General features: G+C 40.5%; 1 non-coding gene across 1 annotated transcript; it reads left to right on the top strand.

Annotated features, from left to right (window-relative positions):
- The first annotated feature begins 3320 nt into the window (after positions 1 to 3320).
- On the top strand, positions 3321 to 3431 carry LOC137721600 (small nucleolar RNA R71). The gene has a single exon (XR_011066671.1). It is a non-coding gene; the product is annotated as a small nucleolar RNA R71 (small nucleolar RNA).
- The last annotated feature ends 6717 nt before the right edge of the window (positions 3432 to 10148 follow it).

The raw sequence follows: 10148 nt of genomic DNA, 5'->3' as shown, positions 1-10148 counted from the left end.
CCACAACATTATCACTGCCCTTCTTATCTCGAATTTCCAAGTCAAACTCTTGTAGTAAGAGTATCCATCTAATCAAGCGTGGTTTAGCATCTTTCTTTGTCATCAAATACCTAATGGCTGCATGATCAGAAAACACAATAACTTTAGATCCCACAAGATATGACCTAAACTTTTCTAAGGCAAAAACAACAGCAAGCAACTCCTTTTCAGTTGTGGAATAGTTAAGTTGAGCATCATGAAGAGTCCGGCTTGCATAGTAGATCACATGTGGAAGCTTGTTCACCCTTTGCCCTAAAACTGCACCAATAGCATAGTCAGAGGCATCACACATCAATTCAAAAGGTAAAGACCAATCTGGTGCCATAATAATAGGAGCCGAGGTTAGTTCATTTTTCAAAGTATTGAATGCATCCATACAAGCCTTATCAAAATGAAATGCAACATCTTTAGCTAACAGATTGCATAATGGACGAGTGATCATTGAAAAGTTCTTAATGAAACGACGATAAAAACCCGCATGGCCCAAAAAACTTCTTACTCCCTTCACAGTGGTGGGGGCTACCATATTGGTGATGACGTCAATTTTGGCTTTGTCTACCTCCATTCCTTTGCTAGAGATTACATGCCCCAACACAATTCCTTGTTTCACCATAAATTGGCACTTTTCCCAATTGAGAACCAAATTTGTTTCCTGACATCTTTGAAGTACTAACGATAGATGGTTAAGACATTCATCAAAAGAGGAACCAAACACTGAGAAGTCATCCATAAATACCTCAATGAACCTTTCTACCATGTCAGAGAAGATGGCCAACATACATCTTTGGAATGTTGCTGGAGCATTGCAGAGTCCAAAAGGCATTCTCCTGTATGCAAATGTGCCAAATGGGCAAGTAAAGGTTGTTTTCTCTTGATCCTCCGGAGCGATTGCAATTTGATTGTAACCTGAGTAACCATCAAGAAAACAATAGTGTGAGTAACCCGCCAATCTCTCAAGCATTTGATCTATGAAAGGCATAGGAAAGTAATCTTTTCTAGTGCTAGAATTCAACTTCCTGTAATCGGTGCAAACACGCCAACTGGCCGTGGGCTTGGTGGTCACAAGCTCATTGTTTTCATTCCTCATCACAGTGATTCCCACCTTCTTAGGCACCACCTGAATAGCACTCACCCATTTGCTATCAGAAATGGGATATATGATCCCCACATCTAACAATTTCAACACCTCATTCCTAACAACTTCCTTCATGTGTGGATTGAGTCTTCTTTGTGGCTCACGGCTTGTTTTTGCTCCTTCCTCCAAAAGGATCCTATGCATGCACATGGTAGGGCTTATTCCCTTGATATCTGCAATAGACCAACCAAAAACAGATTTGAACTCTTTTAACACCCTAATTAGTTTATCTTCTTCATTTGGGGTGAGGTCAGAAGCTATGATAATTGGAAGAGTTTCAAATTCAGCTAGATATGCATATTTTAGATGTGGTGGAAGTGGCTTAAGTTCAAGTTTTGGTGCCTTAACAGTGGAAGGAGTTAGATGTGATATTGATGATTCTAAAGGCTCAAAACGAGGTGAAACATTCAAAGGATACAATGCCAATGCTTCCAAGGCAGCTACTTCTTCCATGAGTGCATCTTCTTCATCAAACTCATCTTGAGATTGACTCAAAACAGTTTGTAAGGGTTCATTAGATTGTGCCTGCAAGAACTTAGAGAATACAAGTGAATCAAGCACATCAATGGCATAACAATCAAGAGATGAAGAAGGATGAGTAAGAGATTCAAACACTTTGAATTGAACTGTCTCTCCTAACACTGTCATAGTGAGGAGTCCATTTTGCACATCAATGATGGTCTTGGCCGTGGCCATGAAAGGTCTCCCAAGCAATATTGGCAACTCACGATCATGTATAGGAGCTTCTTCCATGTCCAACACTACAAAATCTGCAGGCAAGATTAGTTTATCAACTTGAACTAGAATATCTTCTACTATACCTCTTGGATATTTAACTGATCTGTCTGCAAGTTGTAATGAAATGGTGGTGGCTTTCAAATCTCCCAAACCTAGTTGAAGGTACACTGAATAAGGCATTAAGTTGATGCTAGCACCCAAATCAAGCATTGCCTTCTCTACTTTCTTGTCCCCTATGGTGATGTTGATAGAGAAACTGCCTGGATCCTTGAGCTTTGGTGGAAGTTTTCTTTGCAAAACTGCACTCACATTCTCAGACACCACTACCTTCTCATGTGGTCCATACTTCCTTTTGTAGCTATTTAACTCCTTGAAGAACTTCCCATATGCCGGCATGTTCCTAATGACATCAAGCAAAGGTAAGTTAACATTCACTTTGCTTAGTATATCAAAAATTTCTTTGAATGACTTATCCTGCTTGCTTTTGGCAAGTCTTCCAGGGAATGGTATTGGTGGAGTGTATGGTTTCTCGGCCTTGTGAAGATTTGGTGCTTCTAGTGAGGAAGTGGCATGGGTTGGTTCCTCAATTGATTTCTCATTGTCTCCTTGAGTAACACCTGCATTCACATGATCATATTCATTAGTAACTTCATTGCCAACTCTATTATCAATAACCTTACCACTTCTAAGTGTAGTGATTGCTTTGGCTTGTTCTTGGTTCCTTTGGAGTATCACGGGTTGGCTTGGAAACTTCCCAACCTCTCTTTGGTTCAAGGCATCTGCAATCTGCCCCAATTGTGTCTCCATTTTGGTTAGGGCGGCTGAATGTTGTTGGAGTGCGCTATTGGTGGAATGTTGGAATTGCAAGGTGTTTTGGGCTAACAATTTAACCGTGTCCTCAAGGGTAGTGGCAGGTTTTGGTTGGAAATTTTGGATTGGATTGTTGTTCTTCCATGAAAAGTTGGGATGATCTCTCCAACTCGGGTTATATGTGTTGGAATACATATCATTCCTTGGCCTTTGGTTGTAAGAATTCATGAGGTTCACTTGCTCTTGAACATACTCGGGGTAAGCTTCCCTAGATGGACATTGGTGAGTAGGATGGCTTGGTATGTTGCAAATGGCACACACTTCATTAGTTTTTGGTACCATGTTGAGCACGGATTCAAGCTTCCTTTCTAGGTTAGCTACCTGCAACAAAAGCTCATGATTAGCACTTGTTTCATAGACTCCAACTTTCTTACCCCTTAAATCTTTGTGTTGAGCATTAGACCCCAACATCTCATAAATGTTATATGACTCTTGAGCATTCTTTTTCTTCAATGCTCCACCTGCTGCATTATCAACAGTTGATTGACAATTTTGGGTTAGTCCATCATAGAAAATTTGCATTTGTAAGTGAAAAGGTAACCCATGGTGTGGACATTGTATCAAGAGGCCTTTAAAACGCTCCCAACACTCATTGAAAGGTTCACCATCATCTTGTTTGAAGTTGAAGATTTGTCCCCTTAATGTGGCTGTTTTTTGAGTGGAAAAGAACTTCTCCAAGAACTTCTTAGCCACGGCATCCCATGTGGTGAGGGAACCTGGTGTTAGAGTCATCAACCAACTCTTGGCCCTATCTTTCAAAGTGTAAGGAAACACTCTCAACCTCAAATTTGCTTCACTTACTCCCTGCAAAGGTAAACCACTCACAACATTGTAAAACTCTTTAATATGAGCTAAAGGGTCTTCATTAGGTAAGCCATAAAATGAAGGAAACATATGAAAATGTGAAGATTTGAGATCATAGTTTCTAGCTTCTGTGGGCAGCAAGATGCATGAAGGTGAATTTGGTATGATTGGTTGAGCAAAGTCCTCCAAAGCTCTAAGCTCATCTAGGTTGCCCGCCATCTCTTCTTCTCTTTCCCAATCAAATTGCTCAGATCCTTTACTTGTTGAACTAGGTGAAGTCCTTTCCTCTTCCTCACGGATTAGGGATGAACTTGATGGCACAAAGTTGTCCAAAGTGTGGCCCTTCAACCGTTCAATTCTTTGGCCTAACTCAACAAGTCTATTTGACATATACTACCTGAAACAAAGTAACACAAGTGTGAATGAAAATCAAGAAGCAAACAACAATGAAAAGAACAAAAATAAACTTAAAAACGTTTGAAAAGACTCAAGGGATGTGGAACTAAACGCTTAGAACACTTAAACAACCCTAAAACCCAAAACAGCAACTAGAAGACTCAAAATTGCCTAAAAACCACTTTCTGGGCAGTTTTGAGCACCTACACTAATTTGGACGAAATTGGATGGAAACTTGGATCAAAACACTTATAAACACAAATCAAAACACTTTCTAACTAATTTGGACAAAACAAAGTCTCAAAGGACTCAAAACAGATTCACAAGACTCAAAACAAGCTAAAAACTCTCAAAACTGCCTAAAAACACAAACTGTGCAGTTTTGACACTAAACTCAATTTTGGACGAAAATTAGGTTTGAGCTTGACTCAAAATGCTTCAAAACACAAGATAAGACAGATTCTAAGCCTAAAACTTAACAAAATAAGGGGAGAAATTGTATTTGGACGAAATGCATTTAAATGGACAGATTATAACAAAAGCAGATTATAACTCAAATTGATGTAAACCAATGGATAATGGAATGGCTAATGGATTCTTTTCCACACATGAAATGTATGCAACTTAAATCAACTTCCAGTTATCAATTTGACAAGTTATGAACCTTGACACTAATCAAAATAGCAAATAAGCAAACAAGCAATTACAAGGGACTGAAATCAGTCCCCGGCAACGGCGCCATTTTTGTTGATGTAATATTTCCTTCCTAATGCTAGAATATATTTAGTATAATGGCATAAGTAAGGGTGTCGAATCCACAGGGACTAATTGGACCTTTGTAACTACTTGTTTTGCTTGAAATCTAAGAAATAAATCAAACTAGTCTAAATAGGCAGATTTGAATCAAACTAATCAAACTATGCAGATTTGTTGTTTTAACTTGAAAGCATAAGAGAATGAAGTAAACACAAATCAATGAATCAACAACCAATATAATGAGATAGTATCAATGGAAATGAAACTAGGGATTCGATTTCACCATTGCTCAATTAAATCCATGTTTGTTAAGTTGGTTTATACTCATTCATCTACAAATTTCTTGGGTTTGTTTCACTTGGATATGATCAACCATATGATGTGTGGATTTGATCAAATGTCTATAATCTTGAACCTAATTGTGATGTGCAACTTTGGTTCATAATCTAGAGTATGTAATGCACAAGAAACATTCAATAAACCAAAGGGAGCACTTGGCAGGATGTTTGCCAAGCTTTCCCTTCATTCATTCACAAATCCACCAATATTAGACATGATGTATGTTTTAATCTTGGCTAAATAACTTGTGGTTAACTCAAATGGAGATCAAGCATACAAATCAACTCACAAATTCACAATTATAACAGAGAATGAAGCAAGAACTAGGTAGACAAACTGAGCATTCTAACTTAATTACATAGCAAACTTTGCAAGGTTACATCGAATCCCTAGAGGAAGCTTAGTTACAATTCATGTTTACAAAAGATTTGACATAAAAGTATAAAACATGAATGAACATAGAATTGATAAGAATGAACCCTTGAAGCAAAACTGATGTTGAAGTCCTTGAAGAGTTCCTTGGTGTTGCTTCTCCAAATGTGGTGCGGATGAAGTAGATTGGTTTGGTTTGGATGGTTTCTGCCCTTTGGACAGAAATGGACAGAGAATGGAGTGAAGTAGGGGGGGTTTTAGAGTGTGTAATGGACTGAAATGAAGAAGGAACCTTGCGGATGGGAAAGGGAGAGAAAATGAGCAGTTTCTGTCAAAGGAAAAGAATGTAGAATGCAATGCAATGGAGAGGGCGAATTAGAGTGAATGATGGACAGAAAATGGAGCCAAATAGAGTGTGTGTGATCCCCCAACATTCAGATTGGATCTAGGAGTTGTTTAATTCAGAGGGCAGAGCATCAATCAGATGGAATGATGGGTTTCTGAGTGTAGTGGACGCATGGCTTGGACAACCCTGCAAGAATGTGTTTTGTTTAATCAAAATGCATGTGTAAAGTCTGCCACAAGGGAGTGGAACCTGCAAAGGTGACTTGGACCACCAGAAAATGTTTATACACATCTGAAAATGAGAAGAACACACGGCATGGACAAAGGGATGGGTTTGATTTCTGAAATGATGGCATGAAATGGAATTTCTGGAATAAAGGATGCAAGGAATGGACATAATCTGCAGGTATGTGGATATTTAATCCAAGAAACATGTGCAAAGTGTTTGAACATGCATGTGAATGCATGTTTTGGTGTTGAAACCACCTAATCTGACTTCAATGCTTGTTTTATTTAGAATCACTCAATTTGGCCGAATTTCACCACATTCCTTCATTTGCCTTCCAATTGATCTTATTACACACTTGGCTGCACACTAACACCAAACAAAGTAAAATGCAACTAGTTTAATCCAAAAACAATACAAAAACGCCAAATAAGAAAGCTATACATGCATGCAAAATGTGACTATCAATATACTACAATTTGACGAAAAGAGGGTTTAATTTGTGTGCGTATAAATCTCGCATCAACGAATTGGCTCCCGGAACTGTCACATCATGGGAGAGCATGAAATGAGCTTACTTGGAGAAGTTTTTCCCAACTTCTCGAGTCATCCTCCTACGAAAAAGGATAAGTGGAATTCAACAAGATGAAGGTGAATCCTTTCCTACTTATTATGAACGTTTTAAATCTCTTGTTGCTTCATGTCCACAGCATCAGATGAAGGAGGAACTTCTCTTACAATACTTCTACGAGGGACTTCTACCAATCGAACGTCAAATGCTAGATGCCTCAGCGGGAGGAGCCTTGGTGGACAAGACCCCCACGGCTGCAAAGACCTTGATTGCTAATCGAGCATTGAACGCTCAACAATACGAAGGCATTGGACAGAGGAGTACCCCACGGCAACACCAAGTCAATGAGGTAAGTGCCATAACCGAACTTCAAAATCAAATGGCTAACCTTACTACGTTGCTTTCTCAGGTGGTGGAAGGTCCAAAAGTCAAAACCGTAGCTTCTTGTGGCGTATGCTCCATGCAAGGACACCCTACGGACAAGTGCCCACAATTGATCGAGAATGGAGGGTGGGAGACACTCAATGCCGTGGGATATGGCAACCAATACCAAACACGTGGTGATCCGTTTTCTAATACTTACAATCCCGGTTGGCGTGATCATCCGAATTTCAAATGGCGAGACCCCCAACAAGGTCAACAACAAAGCGGATTTAGGCAACAACCCCCGGGTTTCTATCAAAAGCCGTTGGCACCACCACAAGCCCAAGCACAACCTGCCCAAAGCAATGTAGGTAATTCAAGTGATAATGATAAGATTTTTCAATTACTTACTACTTTGACACAGGAAGTCCAAACTCAAAACAAAGAGAGGCAAATCCAAGACAAGAGGGTGGACAATTTGGAGAAGCAAGTGGGACAAATTGCCGAGTTCATGGGGCAATTTCGTGAGCAAGGAAGGTTGCCTAGCTCAACGGTGGTCAATCCGAAAGGTGGATTCGAATCTGCAAAAGCTATGCATTTGCGAAGTGGAAAGCAAGTCGGATCTGACCTCAAACCATCCAAATCACGTTCCAACGAGGAGGACGAGTTGAGAATTGAAGAGGAGGAGCAAAGGCCACTCACGGCCAAGGTGGAACCAAATGTGCCACAAGTTCCAAGTGATCCCAAGTCGTCCAATTCATCCAATAAAGGTAAAAACGTGTCAAGTTCGGTTCCTACTAATGATTTTCCTGCGAATGTTCCTTTTCCTAGTAGGTTTAAGCAAACAAAGAAAGAAGAAGCGGAAAAGGACATTTTGGAGACGTTTCGGAAAGTTCAAGTCAATATCCCCCTTTTGGATGCAATCAAGCAAGTCCCGAGGTACGCCAAGTTCTTGAAGGAACTTTGCACCAATAGGAGGAGGATTTCGACCAAGGAGGTGGTCAAAGTAGGTGAAAACGTCTCAGCCATCTTACAACGCAAGCTGCCCCCAAAATGCAAAGATCCGGGTAGTTTTACAATTCCGTGTGTTATTGGTAATTCTAGGTTTGAATTTGCCATGTTAGACCTAGGTGCATCTATAAATGTCATGCCATATTCAATTTATGCATCTATGAACCTAGGAGCGTTGAAAAACGATGGTGTGATCATACAATTAGCCGATAGATCTAATGCCTATCCAAAGGGAGTCTTGGAAGATGTGTTAGTGCAGGTTAATCATTTGATCTTCCCGGCAGACTTCTACGTACTTGAGATGGATGAATCGGACCATGCCCCTTCATTGCCCATCCTCCTCGGAAGGCCATTCATGAAAACTGCTCGGACAAAGATTGACGTCTATAATGGCACGTTGACAATGGAATTTGATGGGGAAGTTATTAAATTTAATCTTTCTGATTCTATGAAGTACCCTAGTGAGAATCATTCATGTTTTGCTATTGATGTAATTGACTCTTTGTCGCAGGACTATTTTGACAAATTAAACAACGATGCACTTGAATTGGTCATTGCACAAGGCATGGACAAGAAAAACATTGAAGCCACAACCATGGGAACCTACGACATGCATGATCATTCTTTTGCCGTGCCCCCTAATGATGAGGTCATTGAGATGGTGGCTGCCCTCGAGTCATTGCCATCACAATCGGGTAAGTATTCGGACCCTATTTTAAGTTCAGTTTCGGCTAATAAAATGCTTCCCTCAGTTGTGCAGCCACCCACACTTGAACTTAAGCCGTTGCCTAGTCATTTGAAGTACGTTTTCTTGGGCGAGGATGACACGTTGCCCGTCATTATTTCATCCTCACTCACGGCACAAGAAGAGAGCAAATTGGTGCGAGTGCTTAAGGAGTACAAAACGGCAATTGGATGGACCTTGGCCGACATCAAGGGAATTAGCCCTACTACATGCATGCATCGCATACTTCTAGAGGAGGGGTCCAAAACATCCCGAGAGGCTCAACGCCGTCTCAACCCTCCGATGATGGAAGTTGTGAAGAAGGAGGTAATCAAGCTTTTGGATTGTGGAGTAATCTATCCAATCTCGGATAGTAAGTGGGTCTCACCCGTTCAATGCGTTCCGAAGAAATCTGGAGTGACTGTGGTTGCAAATGCCGAGAATGAACTTGTTCCTCAACGCATTCAAACCGGTTGGAGGGTGTGCATCGATTATAGGAAGCTAAACGCCGCAACAAGGAAGGATCACTTCCCATTGCCGTTCATCGACCAAATGCTTGGGAGGTTAGCCGGTTATGCTTTCTATTGTTTTCTTGATGGTTATTCTGGTTATAATCAAATTGTCATAACACCCGAAGATCAAGAAAAAACCACTTTTACATGCCCCTTCGGTACTTTTGCATATCGTCGCATGCCTTTTGGTTTATGTAATGCACCTGCTACATTTCAACGATGCATGATGAGCATATTTTCTGATTATGTTGAGAAAATCATTGAAGTGTTTATGGATGATTTTAGCGTGTTTGGTGATTCTTTTGATGGTTGCTTGCATAATCTTAGTTTAATCTTAAAACATTGCGTTGAAACTAACCTTGTTCTTAATTGGGAGAAATGCCATTTCATGGTTAAACAAGGCATAGTTTTAGGTCATATAGTCTCTGAAAACGGTATTGAGGTTGATAAGTCGAAAATAGATCTTGTACGTCACTTACCCTCTCCAACTTCGGTTAGAGAGGTTCGTTCTTTTCTTGGCCATGCAGGATTCTATCGTAGGTTTATCAAGGATTTCTCGAAGGTTGCACAACCTCTTTGCCGTCTCCTACAAAAAGACGTGACGTTTGAATTCACCAAGGAGTGCACGGCATCATTCAACCAACTTAAGGAGTTGTTGACCACGGCACCCATCATTGTTCCACCGGATTGGAGTCTACCTTTCGAGCTCATGTGTGATGCGTCCGACTATGCTTTAGGAGCCGTTTTAGGACAAAGAAAGGACAAGAGGCCGCATGTCATCTACTACGCCTCACGGACATTGAACGATGCACAATTGAACTACTCCACTACGGAAAAAGAACTCCTTGCCGTTGTCTTTGCTTTAGATAAATTTCGATCATATCTAATTGGTACTAAAGTAATTGTTTTCACTGATCATGCAGCTCTAAAGTACTTGCTCACTAAAA

Source organism: Pyrus communis, chromosome 16 (assembly GCF_963583255.1).
Source record: "Pyrus communis chromosome 16, drPyrComm1.1, whole genome shotgun sequence".
In the NCBI taxonomy this organism is placed as follows: Eukaryota; Viridiplantae; Streptophyta; class Magnoliopsida; order Rosales; family Rosaceae; genus Pyrus; species Pyrus communis.
This window is presented reverse-complemented; position numbering and strand designations above follow the sequence as displayed.